This window comes from Benincasa hispida, chromosome 11, assembly GCF_027475165.1.
Source record: "Benincasa hispida cultivar pf3 chromosome 11, pf3_genome.v1.1, whole genome shotgun sequence".
Classification (NCBI taxonomy): domain Eukaryota; kingdom Viridiplantae; phylum Streptophyta; class Magnoliopsida; order Cucurbitales; family Cucurbitaceae; genus Benincasa; species Benincasa hispida.
Window position 1 is genome coordinate 23,659,229 of NC_143488.1, and position 19,866 is coordinate 23,679,094.

Sequence of the window (19,866 nt, forward strand, 5' to 3'; positions counted from 1 at the left end):
TCCAACATGTACACCCCAGAATGTTCGATAAACCAGAGAAAAGCAGAGATCCTTCTGATTTGCACGAAAATTCTGTGCTCTGTTTTCCTTTTCAAAAACCATTAACTTAACATCAGATTTAGCTCAAACTTCCTTCATGAAATTTGTTAGAAAATAGATTATCAGCAACAACAGGTTTTATTACGGGACAGCTCATGATGTTCATATCGGCTAGGTAAGCGTCCTGTAGTAAGAGGAGTAGTTATGAACCCTGTAGATCATCCTCATGGGGGTGGTGAAGGGAGGGCCCCTTTCAAGAAAGTTAGGCCTCACCTCTTAGTTCTTCTTGTGTAGCTCAAACTTTCTTAAAAAATAGAGATAGGTAGGTTGAACCCAAATTCTTCCATGGTTGCACTTGCATGAGCTTTTCCTCCCTTCTTCAACCTCCAACCTACATCAACTTCTTTTTCCTCTTCCTTCACTCTCTCTCCCGAAATGCTCTGAAAATATAATAGGAAATGATGAAGAAATGGGCTGAAATGAGTGGGTTCTCACTTTAAACCTTAAGCACCGAATGGGTTTCCAATTTCTTTCATTTTCTTTTTTTTTTCCTTTTTCCTTTTCCTTTTCTTTTCTTTTCTTTTCTTTATTTATAAATTCCAAAATTATTAAAGACAACTTCAACCAAAAGCTTTTCCATTTTCTTCAACAATGGAACAATAATAACTTAAATCCAACATCCTACAATGTGTGACAAGAGCAAATAATCCAAGGAAAGTCTCGGGTTTACAACTTACCTCTCCCTTATGAAATTTCGTCCTTAAAATTTTAAAGTCCTTAGGTGAAGAGTGTCGGGTAACTCCTCCTCATCTGGTCTTCTGACTCCCAGGTTGCCTCCTCCACTACGTGATGTCTCCAAAGGACCTTCACGAGTGGGATCGTTTCGTTCCTCAAAACTTGCTCCTTTCTGTCGAGGATCTGAACCGCTTCCTCTTTATAACTCGTCTTCTTTCAACTCAACCGGTTGTGCTTGCAACACATGTGACGGATCTGGAATATATTTCCTCAACATGGACACATGGAAAACATCATGTATTCGGGCAAGTTCTGCTGGTTACTCAAGTCTATATGCTGCTGGTCCAACTCGTTCTGTTATCCGATAAAGACCAATATATCTAGGACTCAACTTACCTTTCCTCCCAAAGCGAAGAACACCTCTCCACAGAGATAACTTTAAGAAAACCTGATCTCCAACCTGGAATTCTAAGTCTCTTTTTCGTTTATCTGCATAGCTCTACTGTCGATCTTGAGCTATCTTCAGGTTCTCTCTAATCGACTTAATGTTGTCTGACGTAACTTGTACCAACTCAGGACCAACTAGCTTTCGCTCTCCCACTTCGTTTCAACATACAGGAATTCTGCATGGTCTGCCATACAAAGCCTCGAATGGTGCCATGCCGATACTAGACTGATAGCTCTTATTATAAGCAAACTCCATACGTGATAAGTGGGTATCCCAACTTCCCTTAAACTGAAGGACACATGCTCTCAACATGTCTTCTAAGGTCTAGATGGTCTTCTCTGACTGACCATCTGTCTGGGGATGAAACGCTGTATTGAACTTCAACTTTGTTCCCATTGCTTTCTGCACACTAAGCCAAAACTTAGAAGTAAACCTCGGATCCCTATCTGAAACTATGGACACTGGCACTCCATGCTGACTCACAATCCTGTCGACGTATAGCTTAGCTAGCTGATCTAGTGTAGACGTCGCTTTAATCTGTAAAAACCGCGCTGTCTTGGTGAGTCTGTCTACTATTACCCATATACTATCATGTTCACTAGTAGTACGGGGTAATATGCTCCCACTTCCACTCCGGCACTGGCAGTAGATTAAGGAGTCCTCCTGGCCTCTGTCTCATTGGTTTAACCTATTGGTAGATCAAACATTTATCAACATATTTGGCTATCTTTCGCTTCATACCAGGTCACCAATAAGTTTTCTTCAAAGTTTCGTACATCTTGGTGATTCCTGGATGCATAGCGTAAGTTGAACTGTGAGCTTCCTCTAGTATAGCACCCTTAAGCTCACTAATACTCGGTTAACTATGGCTTCGTCTGCTTTCAACTCAAATTCTGCTTCTGATCCTTGCTTGGTGCAAGCATCTTCTGTAAATTACTATCTTCTGGATGTCTTCTCACAATCTCTGCTACTAGAGAAGACCTAACCTGAAATTAAGCTAAAAGACTCCCTGATCTCTCTGCAATCACAACCGCCCTGAAACCTCTTAACTCACTTAGCAAGGTTGCTCGAATACCACACAAGGCACTCTTTAGAAGTCTTGACTTCCTACTTAATGCATCGGCCACTACGTTAGCCTTACCCAGATGGTATTCAATGGCACAGTCATAGTCTTTAATCAGTTCTAGCCATCGCCTCTGTCTCAAATTTAGCTCTTTCTGATCAAAGATATACTTCAGGCTCTTACGATCTGTGAAAATGTGGCACTTCTCACCGAATAAATAATGTCTCCAGATCTTCAGTGCTAAAACAACTACTGCAAGCTCAAGATCATGGGTAAGGTAATTACACTCATGCTTCTTCAACTGCCTTGAAGCATAAGCTATTACCTTCCCTTCCTGCATAAGCACGCAACCTAATCCTTGCCTTGAAGCGTCACAATAAATCACATACTCCTTCCCTATTACAGGAAGTCTCAGAATAGGTGCTGTCATTAATCTCTTCTTCAGGTCCTGGAAACTCTGTTCGCATTTATCCAACAACTCAAACTTAGCATTCTTCCTTGTCAAAGCTATTAAGGGTAATGTTAATCGTGAGAAATCCTCAACAAAACGTCTGTAGTATCCAGCCAGACCTAGGAAACTACGTACCTCTGTTGCACTAGCTGGTCTCTCCCAGTTGACAATAGCTTCCACTTTCTATGGATTAACACTAACTCCGTTCGCTGAAACTACATGCCCTAAGAACACTACCTGTTTCAACCAGAACTTACATTTGTTGAACTTAGCATACAACTGTTTATCACATAGTGTCTGTAGAACAATCCTCAGATGTTCCTTATGGGCTTTCCTGTCAATTGAGTAAACTAGTATGTCATCGATGAATACTATCACAAACGATCTAAGTACTGATGGAAGATTCTATTCATGAGGTCCATCAAAACTACTGGCGCATTCGTTAAACCGAATGGCATCACTAAAAACTCATAGTGCCCATACCTCGTCCTGAATGTTGTCTTAGGAATATTTGATTCCCTAACCTTTAACTGGTGGTATCCTGACATCAAATCAATCTTAGAGAACACTGCTGCTCCCCTTAACTGGTCAAACAAGTCATCAATGCGTGGTAGAGGATACTTGTTATGTATCGTGACCTTGTTTAACTGCTTGTAATTAGTGCATAATCTGAGGGTACCATCTTTCTTCGTCACGAATAACACTAGAGCTCCCCAAGGCGATACACTAGGCCTGATGTATCCCTTGTCAACTAGTTCTTGTAATTGCACCTTTAGCTCCTTAAGCTCGCTCGGAGCCATTCTGTACGGCGCCTGTGAAATAGGTGTTGTTCCTGGTAACAATTCAATAGTGAACTCCACTTCTCTATCAGGTGGCAAACCTGATAGATCAGCTGGAAAAACATCAAGAAATTTGTACACTACAGGAACATCTTCTGGTTTCAGCTTCTCTTCCTGCACCTCTACTACGTGTGCAAGAAACACTGTGCAACCCTTACTCAACAATTTTAGCCAAACCTGGTTTCCTAAAAGTCACTTCCTTCCTATGGCAATCCATAGAAGCATAGTGAGTGAATAAGAAATACATTCCCAAAATTACATCCAACACCTGCAACTCTAGTGGAAAAAGATCCAATACCATACTGAGACCTTCTACTAAAACCTCACAATCACGCAACACTTCATTGACTAGTATAACGTCACCAACTGAAGTGTATATAACTAACCCCTTAGATAAAGGCTCTAGCATCATATTCAGCTTAGTTAGAAACATACTAGAAACAATGGAATGTGTAGCACCTAGATCTAATAAAACACGTGCAGGTACATTACAAATAAAAATCATACCAGTAATCACATCTGGTGCATCCTCTGCTTCCTGTTGAGTCATAGCGTAGACTTTTCCCTACTGCCTAGGTCTCCCCACAACTCCCTTCTACTTTGCACCGTTGGTGCCCTCTCCTGTAGCCGCAAAGACTCTTGGCTGCTCAACTGTGTGGGACTCAACGCCCTGGTCCCTCTAAACTGCTGCTCTCAGCTGTCGACAGTCTTTCTTGAGATGCCCTAGCTATCCACATTGGTAACACACACTGACACCAACAAGACACTGACCCCGATGATTCCTGCCACAACTTGCACATGGGGTTCTCCTGGTTTCACTAGCAACAGACTCCATCCGCGGTCTTGCTGCTGAACTAGCAGACTGACTGGGTGCTCTCTAACTCTACCTCTGATAGGCACTACCTGAACTCATCTGCCTCGATCACTGACCACCAGACCGACGCTTAAAGTCTTGACGGCCTGAAATATTCACTCCAGGTGTGAACCTCCACTACTCACGACCTCGAAAACCACTAGATGTTGAAGCCCCACGACTAGGCTCCACTACTGACTTCTCCTCTGTTATACTCTGCTCCACATGTAGGGCAGTCTCTACTAACTGAGAAAAATTCGTCCACTTAGTAATAGCTGTATCTGGGGTACGTATCTCAAAATGCAGCCCTCTTTCAAACCTTCGACACCTGTCACTCTCAGATGCCATAATCACATCAGTATATCGTGAAAGCTCGGTATACTTTCTCTCGTACTCGGCCACTGAAAGTGACCCTTGCTTCAGCCCCAGGAACTCATCTCTCTTTGCCTCACAGTATGTGCTGGGATAATACTTGTCTTCAAATATTCCTCTGAAAGTCTGCCAGTCTAACATACGTGCATCACTACGCCTGGCTAATATGGATTTCCACCATCCCTCTGCCTCCTTCTGCAGCAAGAATGTAGCCAATCTGACTTTTCGCTTCTCAGGACAGCTCATCACATCGAAACATTTCTCAAGCATATTTAACCAAACCTCAGCGTCAGTTGGATCTTTGGAACCCTCAAACACTGTGGCTCCTAATTTCTTCAGCCGTTCTATTCCATATATCTTTTCTGGATCACTAGGCCCTACTCTCTCTAGCCTACCTACCTCCTATGCAAATCTAAAAAACTACTCATTTCCTACTTCAGTCTGAACTCTCAGGGTACTGGTTCCCCTTTCAGATTGACCTTGGGTAGGATCCTGCGTCCCATCCTGATTCTGCTTGCGTCGCTTGCTGGTACGTGGTCGCATGACTCCTATAACATATCAATACATCAGACATGCTATAGATACTTAACTCAGATGCATGATACTAAACTTCTACCAACATTCTAATCCTGACTGGACTCACTCTTATCCATACTTGGACCATACTATGCTAGTTCTATCTGAATTGACTCAACGTCTAACTATTTACTTCCTAGATTCTTCTAAGCACTAACTGCTCTGTCTCGTTTCCCATGGAGCTAACCGCTCTGGTACCAAGTTGTCACACTCTCTCCCAGACTACCTGCTAGCTTAGTCAGGGAGATGGCGTGAAGCCAACAGACATCGTCCTCCTCTAACGATACCTATTGACCCTGCTGAATCGATGAACCTGATAAACATACTAATCTTAGATATAAAATACTTTACATGTAACACAACACAGCGGAATCCCTGAAAACCTTTAGACACACATGAAGTGTAGTCCTGACATAACTCGGTTTGGAAAATAACCTAATAGAGATATCACAACCAAAAACATATCCAACTGGGGTTTACACAACCACGACATCTAATGCTTACACAACCATAAACTATCCAGTTCTTACAAAGACATTTACAATATAAACAGACACAATGTACAACTCCACCCACGTTTAAAGCTTGATCTGGAAGCTTTTAGGAGAAAACAGACTTTGGCAGTTATCAGGCACCGGGAGCTCGATCTCTACCTGAAAAGTGGGAAACATTTTGAAAGAGTGAGCTACGAAGCCCAGTGAGTGACTAAATTTAAAACTGTAAATCCGCAAATCAGAACACGTGATAAACCTTTAAACGTATAAATCTGTTCAATCAAAGCGTTAAACATAAACGTGTAATGCTAAAAGCTTTCTCAAATGTTCCGCAAGTACATCATTAAAATCTAGCAAGGCATATCAAGTATATAAAACATTTTAACTAACATGACAAATCAACGTTGTGTAGGGCACGCCCAGTACAACCAACGTTTACTAACTCTACGATGTAGTGGGGCCCGCCCAACACTCCCATCGTCTTTATCATAGTGGGGCCCGCCCATTACTCCCGACAGCATCGTTGTCACGGGGTACACTCAACGTCAACAATGGAATATAACTTGTGTGCACACGGTACCATATAGTCTCGGGCTCAATATCTCAGTCATGTACTCAATATAAGTCTCAGAAAACCACATGAAAACATTAAAACATGCCTGCTTATCTTTGTCTTTCGTAATACTCAAGCTTACTCGGCTTGCTCGTGAAAAACTGAAAATCTTTAAACAGTACTCGCTAATACATACTTTACCTTAAATGGTATCGTTTCAACTACTTTTCAGGAAGTCAATAATCACGTGCTCGTATATAAACCTCATTAGAAAATCTAAGCTCAAAACTTATGCTTGAAACCATTCATAGAAATCAAGCATGTAAACCATTTAAGCATAAATTACAGTTTAGAAATCATTTTTGAAATTTGTTTTTTCACTTACAGTCTTGCCTAGTCCCCTGGTCTGTAGACTCAGTCTATTTCCTCTTGGACTATCAAACAACCGAAACCGAGCATTAGAACTATAAATCGTCTTGTCTTTCCATGCTCATGAATTCTAAATTCTAGAAATAAAATCACACTTCACATTTTCTTTCCAGATTTTCCAGATTCAATACCCTAACTTCCAACACTCATAACTTCCTCAATACTTGACCAAAATTAATGTACTATATATCAAACTCTTTATTTTGGAACCCTCTACAACTTACCTAAAGGAATAAAAACGATATTCCCAACGGATTTGTTCAGAAATTCCTTGAACACAGCAAATACAGATTCGTGCTTCTCTGCTACCCTCTACTTTTCTGCGGAAATTAAACCTACTTCTAGTCATTTTTGGCTCATGAATTCTTCATGAAAATTATAGGAAATTGAATAATCTTTCCAACCATATCCAATTGAGCTTCTAATCCAACATGTACACCCCAGAATGTTCGATAAACCAGAGAAAAGCAGAGATCCTTCTGATTTGCACGAAAATTCTGTGCTCTGTTTTCCTTTTCAAAAACCATTAACTTAACATCAGATTTAGCTCAAACTTCCTTCATGAAATTTGTTAGAAAATAGATTATCAGCAACAACAGGTTTTATTACGGGACAGCTCATGATGTTCATATCGGCTAGGTAAGCGTCCTGTAGTAAGAGGAGTAGTTATGAACCCTGTAGATCATCCTCATGGGGGTGGTGAAGGGAGGGCCCCTTTCAAGAAAGTTAGGCCTCACCTCTTAGTTCTTCTTGTGTAGCTCAAACTTTCTTAAAAAATAGAGATAGGTAGGTTGAACCCAAATTCTTCCATGGTTGCACTTGCATGAGCTTTTCCTCCCTTCTTCAACCTCCAACCTACATCAACTTCTTTTTCCTCTTCCTTCACTCTCTCTCCCGAAATGCTCTGAAAATATAATAGGAAATGATGAAGAAATGGGCTGAAATGAGTGGGTTCTCACTTTAAACCTTAAGCACCGAATGGGTTTCCAATTTCTTTCATTTTCTTTTTTTTTTCCTTTTTCCTTTTCCTTTTCTTTTCTTTTCTTTTCTTTATTTATAAATTCCAAAATTATTAAAGACAACTTCAACCAAAAGCTTTTCCATTTTCTTCAACAATGGAACAATAATAACTTAAATCCAACATCCTACAATGTGTGACAAGAGCAAATAATCCAAGGAAAGTCTCGGGTTTACAACTTACCTCTCCCTTATGAAATTTCGTCCTTAAAATTTTAAAGTCCTTAGGTGAAGAGTGTCGGGTAACTCCTCCTCATCTGGTCTTCTGACTCCCAGGTTGCCTCCTCCACTACGTGATGTCTCCAAAGGACCTTCACGAGTGGGATCGTTTCGTTCCTCAAAACTTGCTCCTTTCTGTCGAGGATCTGAACCGCTTCCTCTTTATAACTCGTCTTCTTTCAACTCAACCGGTTGTGCTTGCAACACATGTGACGGATCTGGAATATATTTCCTCAACATGGACACATGGAAAACATCATGTATTCGGGCAAGTTCTGCTGGTTACTCAAGTCTATATGCTGCTGGTCCAACTCGTTCTGTTATCCGATAAAGACCAATATATCTAGGACTCAACTTACCTTTCCTCCCAAAGCGAAGAACACCTCTCCACAGAGATAACTTTAAGAAAACCTGATCTCCAACCTGGAATTCTAAGTCTCTTTTTCGTTTATCTGCATAGCTCTACTGTCGATCTTGAGCTATCTTCAGGTTCTCTCTAATCGACTTAATGTTGTCTGACGTAACTTGTACCAACTCAGGACCAACTAGCTTTCGCTCTCCCACTTCGTTTCAACATACAGGAATTCTGCATGGTCTGCCATACAAAGCCTCGAATGGTGCCATGCCGATACTAGACTGATAGCTCTTATTATAAGCAAACTCCATACGTGATAAGTGGGTATCCCAACTTCCCTTAAACTGAAGGACACATGCTCTCAACATGTCTTCTAAGGTCTAGATGGTCTTCTCTGACTGACCATCTGTCTGGGGATGAAACGCTGTATTGAACTTCAACTTTGTTCCCATTGCTTTCTGCACACTAAGCCAAAACTTAGAAGTAAACCTCGGATCCCTATCTGAAACTATGGACACTGGCACTCCATGCTGACTCACAATCCTGTCGACGTATAGCTTAGCTAGCTGATCTAGTGTAGACGTCGCTTTAATCTGTAAAAACCGCGCTGTCTTGGTGAGTCTGTCTACTATTACCCATATACTATCATGTTCACTAGTAGTACGGGGTAATATGCTCCCACTTCCACTCCGGCACTGGCAGTAGATTAAGGAGTCCTCCTGGCCTCTGTCTCATTGGTTTAACCTATTGGTAGATCAAACATTTATCAACATATTTGGCTATCTTTCGCTTCATACCAGGTCACCAATAAGTTTTCTTCAAAGTTTCGTACATCTTGGTGATTCCTGGATGCATAGCGTAAGTTGAACTGTGAGCTTCCTCTAGTATAGCACCCTTAAGCTCACTAATACTCGGTTAACTATGGCTTCGTCTGCTTTCAACTCAAATTCTGCTTCTGATCCTTGCTTGGTGCAAGCATCTTCTGTAAATTACTATCTTCTGGATGTCTTCTCACAATCTCTGCTACTAGAGAAGACCTAACCTGAAATTAAGCTAAAAGACTCCCTGATCTCTCTGCAATCACAACCGCCCTGAAACCTCTTAACTCACTTAGCAAGGTTGCTCGAATACCACACAAGGCACTCTTTAGAAGTCTTGACTTCCTACTTAATGCATCGGCCACTACGTTAGCCTTACCCAGATGGTATTCAATGGCACAGTCATAGTCTTTAATCAGTTCTAGCCATCGCCTCTGTCTCAAATTTAGCTCTTTCTGATCAAAGATATACTTCAGGCTCTTACGATCTGTGAAAATGTGGCACTTCTCACCGAATAAATAATGTCTCCAGATCTTCAGTGCTAAAACAACTACTGCAAGCTCAAGATCATGGGTAAGGTAATTACACTCATGCTTCTTCAACTGCCTTGAAGCATAAGCTATTACCTTCCCTTCCTGCATAAGCACGCAACCTAATCCTTGCCTTGAAGCGTCACAATAAATCACATACTTCTTCCCTATTACAGGAAGTCTCAGAATAGGTGCTGTCATTAATCTCTTCTTCAGGTCCTGGAAACTCTGTTCGCATTTATCCAACAACTCAAACTTAGCATTCTTCCTTGTCAAAGCTATTAAGGGTAATGTTAATCGTGAGAAATCCTCAACAAAACGTCTGTAGTATCCAGCCAGACCTAGGAAACTACGTACCTCTGTTGCACTAGCTGGTCTCTCCCAGTTGACAATAGCTTCCACTTTCTATGGATTAACACTAACTCCGTTCGCTGAAACTACATGCCCTAAGAACACTACCTGTTTCAACCAGAACTTACATTTGTTGAACTTAGCATACAACTGTTTATCACATAGTGTCTGTAGAACAATCCTCAGATGTTCCTTATGGGCTTTCCTGTCAATTGAGTAAACTAGTATGTCATCGATGAATACTATCACAAACGATCTAAGTACTGATGGAAGATTCTATTCATGAGGTCCATCAAAACTACTGGCGCATTCGTTAAACCGAATGGCATCACTAAAAACTCATAGTGCCCATACCTCGTCCTGAATGTTGTCTTAGGAATATTTGATTCCCTAACCTTTAACTGGTGGTATCCTGACATCAAATCAATCTTAGAGAACACTGCTGCTCCCCTTAACTGGTCAAACAAGTCATCAATGCGTGGTAGAGGATACTTGTTATGTATCGTGACCTTGTTTAACTGCTTGTAATTAGTGCATAATCTGAGGGTACCATCTTTCTTCGTCACGAATAACACTAGAGCTCCCCAAGGCGATACACTAGGCCTGATGTATCCCTTGTCAACTAGTTCTTGTAATTGCACCTTTAGCTCCTTAAGCTCGCTCGGAGCCATTCTGTACGGCGCCTGTGAAATAGGTGTTGTTCCTGGTAACAATTCAATAGTGAACTCCACTTCTCTATCAGGTGGCAAACCTGATAGATCAGCTGGAAAAACATCAAGAAATTTGTACACTACAGGAACATCTTCTGGTTTCAGCTTCTCTTCCTGCACCTCTACTACGTGTGCAAGAAACACTGTGCAACCCTTACTCAACAATTTTAGCCAAACCTGGTTTCCTAAAAGTCACTTCCTTCCTATGGCAATCCATAGAAGCATAGTGAGTGAATAAGAAATACATTCCCAAAATTACATCCAACACCTGCAACTCTAGTGGAAAAAGATCCAATACCATACTGAGACCTTCTACTAAAACCTCACAATCACGCAACACTTCATTGACTAGTATAACGTCACCAACTGAAGTGTATATAACTAACCCCTTAGATAAAGGCTCTAGCATCATATTCAGCTTAGTTAGAAACATACTAGAAACAATGGAATGTGTAGCACCTAGATCTAATAAAACACGTGCAGGTACATTACAAATAAAAATCATACCAGTAATCACATCTGGTGCATCCTCTGCTTCCTGTTGAGTCATAGCGTAGACTTTTCCCTACTGCCTAGGTCTCCCCACAACTCCCTTCTACTTTGCACCGTTGGTGCCCTCTCCTGTAGCCGCAAAGACTCTTGGCTGCTCAACTGTGTGGGACTCAACGCCCTGGTCCCTCTAAACTGCTGCTCTCAGCTGTCGACAGTCTTTCTTGAGATGCCCTAGCTATCCACATTGGTAACACACACTGACACCAACAAGACACTGACCCCGATGATTCCTGCCACAACTTGCACATGGGGTTCTCCTGGTTTCACTAGCAACAGACTCCATCCGCGGTCTTGCTGCTGAACTAGCAGACTGACTGGGTGCTCTCTAACTCTACCTCTGATAGGCACTACCTGAACTCATCTGCCTCGATCACTGACCACCAGACCGACGCTTAAAGTCTTGACGGCCTGAAATATTCACTCCAGGTGTGAACCTCCACTACTCACGACCTCGAAAACCACTAGATGTTGAAGCCCCACGACTAGGCTCCACTACTGACTTCTCCTCTGTTATACTCTGCTCCACATGTAGGGCAGTCTCTACTAACTGAGAAAAATTCGTCCACTTAGTAATAGCTGTATCTGGGGTACGTATCTCAAAATGCAGCCCTCTTTCAAACCTTCGACACCTGTCACTCTCAGATGCCATAATCACATCAGTATATCGTGAAAGCTCGGTATACTTTCTCTCGTACTCGGCCACTGAAAGTGACCCTTGCTTCAGCCCCAGGAACTCATCTCTCTTTGCCTCACAGTATGTGCTGGGATAATACTTGTCTTCAAATATTCCTCTGAAAGTCTGCCAGTCTAACATACGTGCATCACTACGCCTGGCTAATATGGATTTCCACCATCCCTCTGCCTCCTTCTGCAGCAAGAATGTAGCCAATCTGACTTTTCGCTTCTCAGGACAGCTCATCACATCGAAACATTTCTCAAGCATATTTAACCAAACCTCAGCGTCAGTTGGATCTTTGGAACCCTCAAACACTGTGGCTCCTAATTTCTTCAGCCGTTCTATTCCATATATCTTTTCTGGATCACTAGGCCCTACTCTCTCTAGCCTACCTACCTCCTATGCAAATCTAAAAAACTACTCATTTCCTACTTCAGTCTGAACTCTCAGGGTACTGGTTCCCCTTTCAGATTGACCTTGGGTAGGATCCTGCGTCCCATCCTGATTCTGCTTGCGTCGCTTGCTGGTACGTGGTCGCATGACTCCTATAACATATCAATACATCAGACATGCTATAGATACTTAACTCAGATGCATGATACTAAACTTCTACCAACATTCTAATCCTGACTGGACTCACTCTTATCCATACTTGGACCATACTATGCTAGTTCTATCTGAATTGACTCAACGTCTAACTATTTACTTCCTAGATTCTTCTAAGCACTAACTGCTCTGTCTCGTTTCCCATGGAGCTAACCGCTCTGGTACCAAGTTGTCACACTCTCTCCCAGACTACCTGCTAGCTTAGTCAGGGAGATGGCGTGAAGCCAACAGACATCGTCCTCCTCTAACGATACCTATTGACCCTGCTGAATCGATGAACCTGATAAACATACTAATCTTAGATATAAAATACTTTACATGTAACACAACACAGCGGAATCCCTGAAAACCTTTAGACACACATGAAGTGTAGTCCTGACATAACTCGGTTTGGAAAATAACCTAATAGAGATATCACAACCAAAAACATATCCAACTGGGGTTTACACAACCACGACATCTAATGCTTACACAACCATAAACTATCCAGTTCTTACAAAGACATTTACAATATAAACAGACACAATGTACAACTCCACCCACGTTTAAAGCTTGATCTGGAAGCTTTTAGGAGAAAACGGACTTTGGCAGTTATCAGGCACTGGGAGCTCCATCTCTACCTGAAAAGTAGGGAAACATTTTGAAAGAGTGAGCTACGAAGCCCAGTGAGTGAACAAATTTAAAACTATAAATCCGCAAATCAGAACACGTGATAAACCTTTAAACGTATAAATCTGTTCAATCAAAGCGTTAAACATAAACGTGTAATGCTAAAAGCTTTCTCAAATGTTCCGCAAGTACATCATTAAAATCTAGCAAGGCATATCAAGTATACAAAACATTTTAACTAACATGACAAATCAACGTTGTGTAGGGCACGCCCAGTACAACCAACGTTTACTAACTCTACGATGTAGTGGGGCCCGCCCAACACTCCCATCGTCTTTATCATAGTGGGGCCCGCCCATTACTCCCGACAGCATCGTTGTCACGGGGTACACTCAACGTCAACAATGGAATATAACTTATGTGCACACGGTACCATATAGTCTCGGGCTCAATATCTCAGTCATGTACTCAATATAAGTCTCAGAAAACCACATGAAACATTAAAACATGTCTGCTTATCTTTATCTTTCGTAATACTCAAGCTTACTCGGCTTGCTCGTGAAAAACTGAAAATCTTTAAACAGTACTCGCTAATACATACTTTACCTTATATCGCATCATTGTGAGCACTGAGGTAGGATCATCTAGTATCGCATCATTGTGAGCACTTTATATCAACACACCCAAACGAGTTTACAGACTGCCTTTCTAAATGGTAATCTTGAGGAGACCATTTATACGGTGCAGCCCGAGGGATTCATTGCCAGAGGTCAAGAGCAAAAGGTTTTCAAACTAAATTGGTGCATTCATGGGCTAAAACACGCGTCTTGATCTTGGAACATTCGGTTTGATACTGCGATCAAATCGTACGACTTTGACCAAAACGTTGTTGAGCCTTGTGTCTACAAGAAAATCATCAACAGTTCAGTAGTTTTTATTGTCACACCCCGAGGATAAATGTGAAACCTGCATTCCTATATCCCTGTTTAAACTAATAACTAGGAGAATCTAACTAGGTATGAAACCCTGCGCTATAAAGGAAGAACTCTCAGTGTTGAATAAATGTTCTTCAAAAAGTTTGAAATTTAACTAATGGAAATTTAACAAGTGCAAAGCTAACACGGAACCAGGCGATTGGTGTTAAAGGCATACAATAAAACTAAGTCAAATCCTGTGTGAATTTGTGAAGTTGAACGCTTTGAATGAAATTCGTCCATGTGTTGAGAACGCATGAGCAAGAGTAGAGAAAGCGAGAGGTTAAACACGAGGCGCTGGGTAGACGATCGTGTGGCAAATGAGCAGTGCTACACGATGAGGTAGACGATCGTCTAGTAAGTGAACGACGCTACACGATGAGGTAGGCGATCGTGTAGACGGGTGCTGGACGATTGTGTAGCAATGCAGAGAGCTAAGCGATGCGGTATGCGATCGTGCGGTAAAGTATGGCACTAGACGATGCGGAGAGTCGTGCTAAATGATAGCGTTATGCGAATGGCGATAGCGCTAGACGATGAGGCGTTGGCACTGCACGATCGGCATCAGCATTAAACGATGGCGTTGGGCGATGGCGCTACGCGATGGGCATGTACGCTAGACGATGGGCATCAGTGCTACACGATGATCAAGAGTTGTGCGGTAGACTAGTGCTATACGACAACACTATGCGATGGTGCTATGCGACAATGCTATACGATGGTGCTATGTGGCAGCAGTACTAGACGATAAGTTATGTGGCGATGAGATAAGCCATGGTGGATGCATGGTGAAATGTCTTGCGTTGCTAAGGCTTACGGTACATAAGGTTGTTATGCGTTTGACATCCGAGGGCATGTGGGCGCATAGGACAAGGCTAATAGTATGCGTTCAAAGAGTGTTGATCATTATCCTAGTTGAGCGCATAGGGCAAAGGTAAGTCATACGAAAGAGAAGGATATGCAACCAAAGATGAGCCTTCCGAGCATCTGGCATATGTGACCAAGTTGCATCAATTGGATGCACAAGGTAAAATCAAATGAACGTATTTTGATGTTGGATGGACGCATGCGCCAATTGGTGGTGTCCGGACATAGGTATATTGTGCCAATTAGATGGATGTAAATGAGGTTGGACGGACGCATCTATGGTTGATGGACGCATTGAGGTAGGATGGGCGCATATGAGATTGGTTGGACACATTCAAGGTCGTCATCCGGATACGTGACTTATTGGGAAGAAATTTTAGGCCTTAAGTAAATGAGGTGGATGCACAAGAAGATATGCAAATTTAAGCATTAGACGTTGGCAAAGGAAGAGGAAGACACCTTAGATTGTGATGGCATGAAGGTTGCGTCGATAGTGTTAGGAAAGGACACTTGGAAATGCGGCCAAGTAGGAGGTGTCGGCCTTTGAGAAGGGTGAGATGCCTATAAAAGGAGCAGAATGCTTCACTTTAACCCACAAACCATTTAAGTCCATAAAGATCACAAAGAAAAGAGTAAGTTGGAGACATTCATACGTTGAACGAAGGAAAAAAGGCGTTGAACAGACGAAAGTAAGAACAGAGGCACTGAAGGAAGTTGGGTGTAAAGTTGGAGACATTCATACGTTGAACGAAGGAAAAAAGGCGTTGAACAGACGAAAGTAAGAACAGAGGCACTGAAGGAAGCTGGGTGTACGGACAGACGCCTAGGCTAAATTCAAACGAGAAGTTATCCCAGACTACTCATGCAAATCAGATAATTTTTGGACCAAATTTTTTTAAATTAAATGTAGATTTGGAGTGAGGGCTGCCTTAATGAAATTCTAATTCTAAGGCTGTCAAATTCAATGAAAACCGAGAGGTACTCACCAGTGGGGAAACAGTCGGGCCAGGGGGAATAAACTCAAGACTCTAAACTATCGCTAAAGAGTTTCAAGGCGAAACTCTAAGGAAATCTGGTTAAGAAATTTTCACACATTTTTTAAGAAGGAAATATCTTGAGATAAGGCCCGAAAGTCTGAGTAACCTAAGCTTAAAATTAAATCTGAAATAGGGTCCAGCAGAAGAATAAGGGAAACTAGGTGAACTGGGAGGAAAAGAAATCTCAGCAGGTCACTGTGAGTGGTTTCTCCTTTTACTCTTTTAAGCATATTTAGAATTAATATGTTGTAGTTTATATTATGAAATGAATATGAGATTGGGATGGTCAGGGGGGTCTATGGACCTAGAACCTGACCCCAAAATAAATCCTTACAGGATGGTCAGGGGACCAAGGAGTCTAGTTCTTGAGCCTGTGGGAAGGAAAAACCTTGAATGGGATGGTCGGAGGGCCGACAGGCCTAGCTTCTAAGTCCACGAAAGGGAGAACTATATGCACATAGGTTGATGACTATTTTTAGATGTGAAATGTTAACTATCTACCATATGTGTAGGTAGGATTGTGAAAAGCTTCATGGTATAATGGAGGTTTGCATTGGAACCTCGTGCTATAATACTTATGGTCTGAAAAAAATTTATGATTCCACTCACTGAGCTTTGTAAAGCTCATAGTTTGTTTTCTGTTTTTCTCTCGCAGGTAGCAGAAGATCCAGGTTGCGAAGTTGGTCAAGGTTTGTCACAAGTTTATAAATAGTACTAAAAGAGATTTGTAGTCGGGGTAGTGCCACACTAGTAAATGTAACTTGAATTTGTAAACTAGTTTCCCAAATAAAGCATGAAATAGTAGCATTAGTTAATATCACGCCTCTCCTCGAGCTCAGGAATGCGGACTCGGGGCGGGGTGTGACAACTTGGTATCAGAGCATAAGATTTTGGGAAAGGGTAAACTAGGGAAAAGCATAGTGATCCTATAATATGTCTAAATGTGTGGTGTATTATAGTAATCATGCCTCGTGGCAGACCGCGCAAGCAACCAGTGGGGACTCAAGATGCTACCTTAAAAGCAACGGGAGAAGATCAAGGCGGGTCATGTCATCTGCAAGTAGAAATGGGAGGTGATGAGAAAATGATGGGAAAATTTGCTCGATATTTGGCTGAGAGCTTAGAAGGGGTGTCAGTAGACCCCGAGAAATAATTTGGTATTGAGCAGTTGAAGGAACTGGGAGCCTCAACCTTTAAAGGAACAACAAACCCAGCGGATGCAGACGCTTGGTTCGTGATGGTAGAGAAATGTTTCAGGGTAATGCGATGCCCTGAAGATAGAAAGGTAGCACTAGCCACTTTTCTATTCCAGAAAAGAGCTGAGGATTGGTGGCGGGTATTTGAAGATAGAAGAAGGGGAAGAGAAGAGGTTACCTAGGAGGAATTTGGAAAAGCCTTCCATGAACAATTCTATCTACAACGATTTCGGGATGCAAAGCGAAATGAATTCCTTAAACTTGTACAAGGCTTATTATCAGTAGCCGAGTATGAACAAAAATATACCGAACTTAGAAAATATGCCGCCAGCATAATACTAGATGAAACTAAAAGGTGTAGAAGATTTGAGGAATGGCTACGAGCTAAGATACGAACACACATAACTGCCAGCACGGAGAGGCAAGAATTTCCAAAATTAGTGGAAACAATGTTACGTGTAAAAGCTAGCCTAGGAGCACCAGCAGAAATAAAATTCGAGGGGTGGAGAGAAAAGAGTCAGAAATTCTCCTTGGGGGTTCTAAATAAAAATACAAGACAATTCGGGAAGCAGGAAACAAAAATGAAGCCTACTCTGGAAGAAGTATACATGCCCAAGGAATCTATAGTAAGTACCCAAAGGCCGTGGTGTTCAAATTGTAAGAGGTATCACTTTAGGCGCTGCTATGGAGGGGCAAATGTGTGCTATAACTACGGAGAAATTGGTCATTACAAACGAAACTGTCCTTAGTTAGGAAAGGAGGATAAAGACAAAGGAAAAACCCCAGAAGTATAGACAGATGCATACTATTTTCTATTATAGATGTTTGTATAAAATTACTCTCATGTAAATATGTTTTGTTTGTGATTAATAAATATATTTTGGCAATTTATGTTTGTTTGATGAAATGATTGTTAGCTAGATGGGATCAAGTCAAGCAAGAAATCCTTTATGCAAAAGGCGTGGGAAGTACCACCCCGGAGAATGTTTAAAGGGAACAGATAAATACTATATTTGTAGGCGCACAAGGCATAAAGGGAAACAGTGCCTAGAGTTTCAACATTTCCTTAGTCACCAGGAACTAACCTTTGACGTAAGTAAAGACTACCCCTATCGTAGATGTCATAAAATCCATCTAAGAGACCAAAAAGGGAGAGAATGTGAAACCCAGATTTCTATTTTCCTTACTTAAGCAAGTGATAAAATAAATTAACTAAGTGAAAGTTAAATCCTATGTTAAATGGAAGGAAATTTCTAAGTGTTAAGTAGATTTTTCTTGAATAATTTAAGTTAGCTTTCATTGGTAAAATTGTAATGAAATTTGTATAATAAATAGGTTGACAAGGAAGCTAGTATGGAATGGTGAAGAAGGAATGGGGATTTGAAAAGAAAAATATGGAAATTGAGTTTGGGAAAATTTGGAAAAAAGTGGCTAAGTATGGAAAATTTATGTGAAATGCGTGTTGTGCACAAAGCACTGGAAGACAATTGACTAGTGGCACAATCATGTAGAAATTTCACGGAGACAAACAATGTTCGCAATAGCTAAGAGCGAGATCATTGAGATCGAGACCAGCGAGATCATTGAGAGCAAGATTTTGAGCGAGAGTGGGAGAGAGCGAGATTAGAGAGAGCAAGACCAGCGAGAAAGTGGGAGAGAGCGAGAGTGGAGAGAGCAAGACCAGAGAGAAAGTGGGAGAGAGCGAGAGCAGCCTGTGCATACAGCAACGCCTCGTCCGGTGCTGTTTTCGAATGCCTCGCCCACGCAAAAGTCGAAGGGCCTCGTTTATGCATCGAACGGCCGGACAAGTATTATGCATTGAATTTGGCCGCGTTCTTGTAGATTATACATTGGAAACCCTCTTATTGAATACAAACAAAGGTTGAAGACGCAAGGGAAAACGTCAACCAAAATTAAGTATCTTCATAAGAAAAAATCTTAAGGGCTAAGGATATTTGGTGGACGCATATGAAGAAAACACCTTAGGAAAAGGTGATGCAAGCTTGCGTTGATAAGGGGAGAAATAAACATTTGGCCATGCAGCCAAGTAGGTGCTGTCAACACCACGAGAGATTTGAATGCCTATAAATAGAGCTTTGGGATTTCATCTTCAAATCACAAAATCATAAATTTCGTAAAGGAGAGGGTGAATAGTGAGGGTTGAGAAGAACGTATCAACTTTGGATGAGGAGATCTCCCAATCTACTCGTGCATTTGGAGTGATTCCAAAGCCATCTAAAAGCTCTGGAAGTCTAGTCTTTAGAGTAGGGCTTCCAGAGGAAAAAACTCAAAGGAACTGGGCTGGAGATTGAGAAGAAGGCAGAACGATCAGACTATCAGATCAGTCTGAGCCATTCTTGAAGATTCTGAGATTCCGGCCAAACCATGATGAATTCTCATCTCAAATGTCAGGGTAAGCTTCCTGAGACATTTTAGAATAAGTTTGTAGAAGGAAGTATTCCCAAATAAGGTTCAGAACTATGAGTAATCTAAGTTG

The 19,866-nt window shown here is 41.6% G+C and overlaps 2 pseudogenes; both read right to left on the reverse strand.

Moving 5' to 3' along the window:
* Positions 1-4,544: 4,544 nt before the first annotated feature.
* On the reverse strand, positions 4,545-5,343 carry LOC150032501 (uncharacterized; annotated as a pseudogene).
* Positions 5,344-11,821: 6,478 nt separating this feature from the next.
* On the reverse strand, positions 11,822-12,620 carry LOC150032502 (uncharacterized; annotated as a pseudogene).
* Between the last annotated feature and the right edge of the window lie 7,246 nt (positions 12,621-19,866).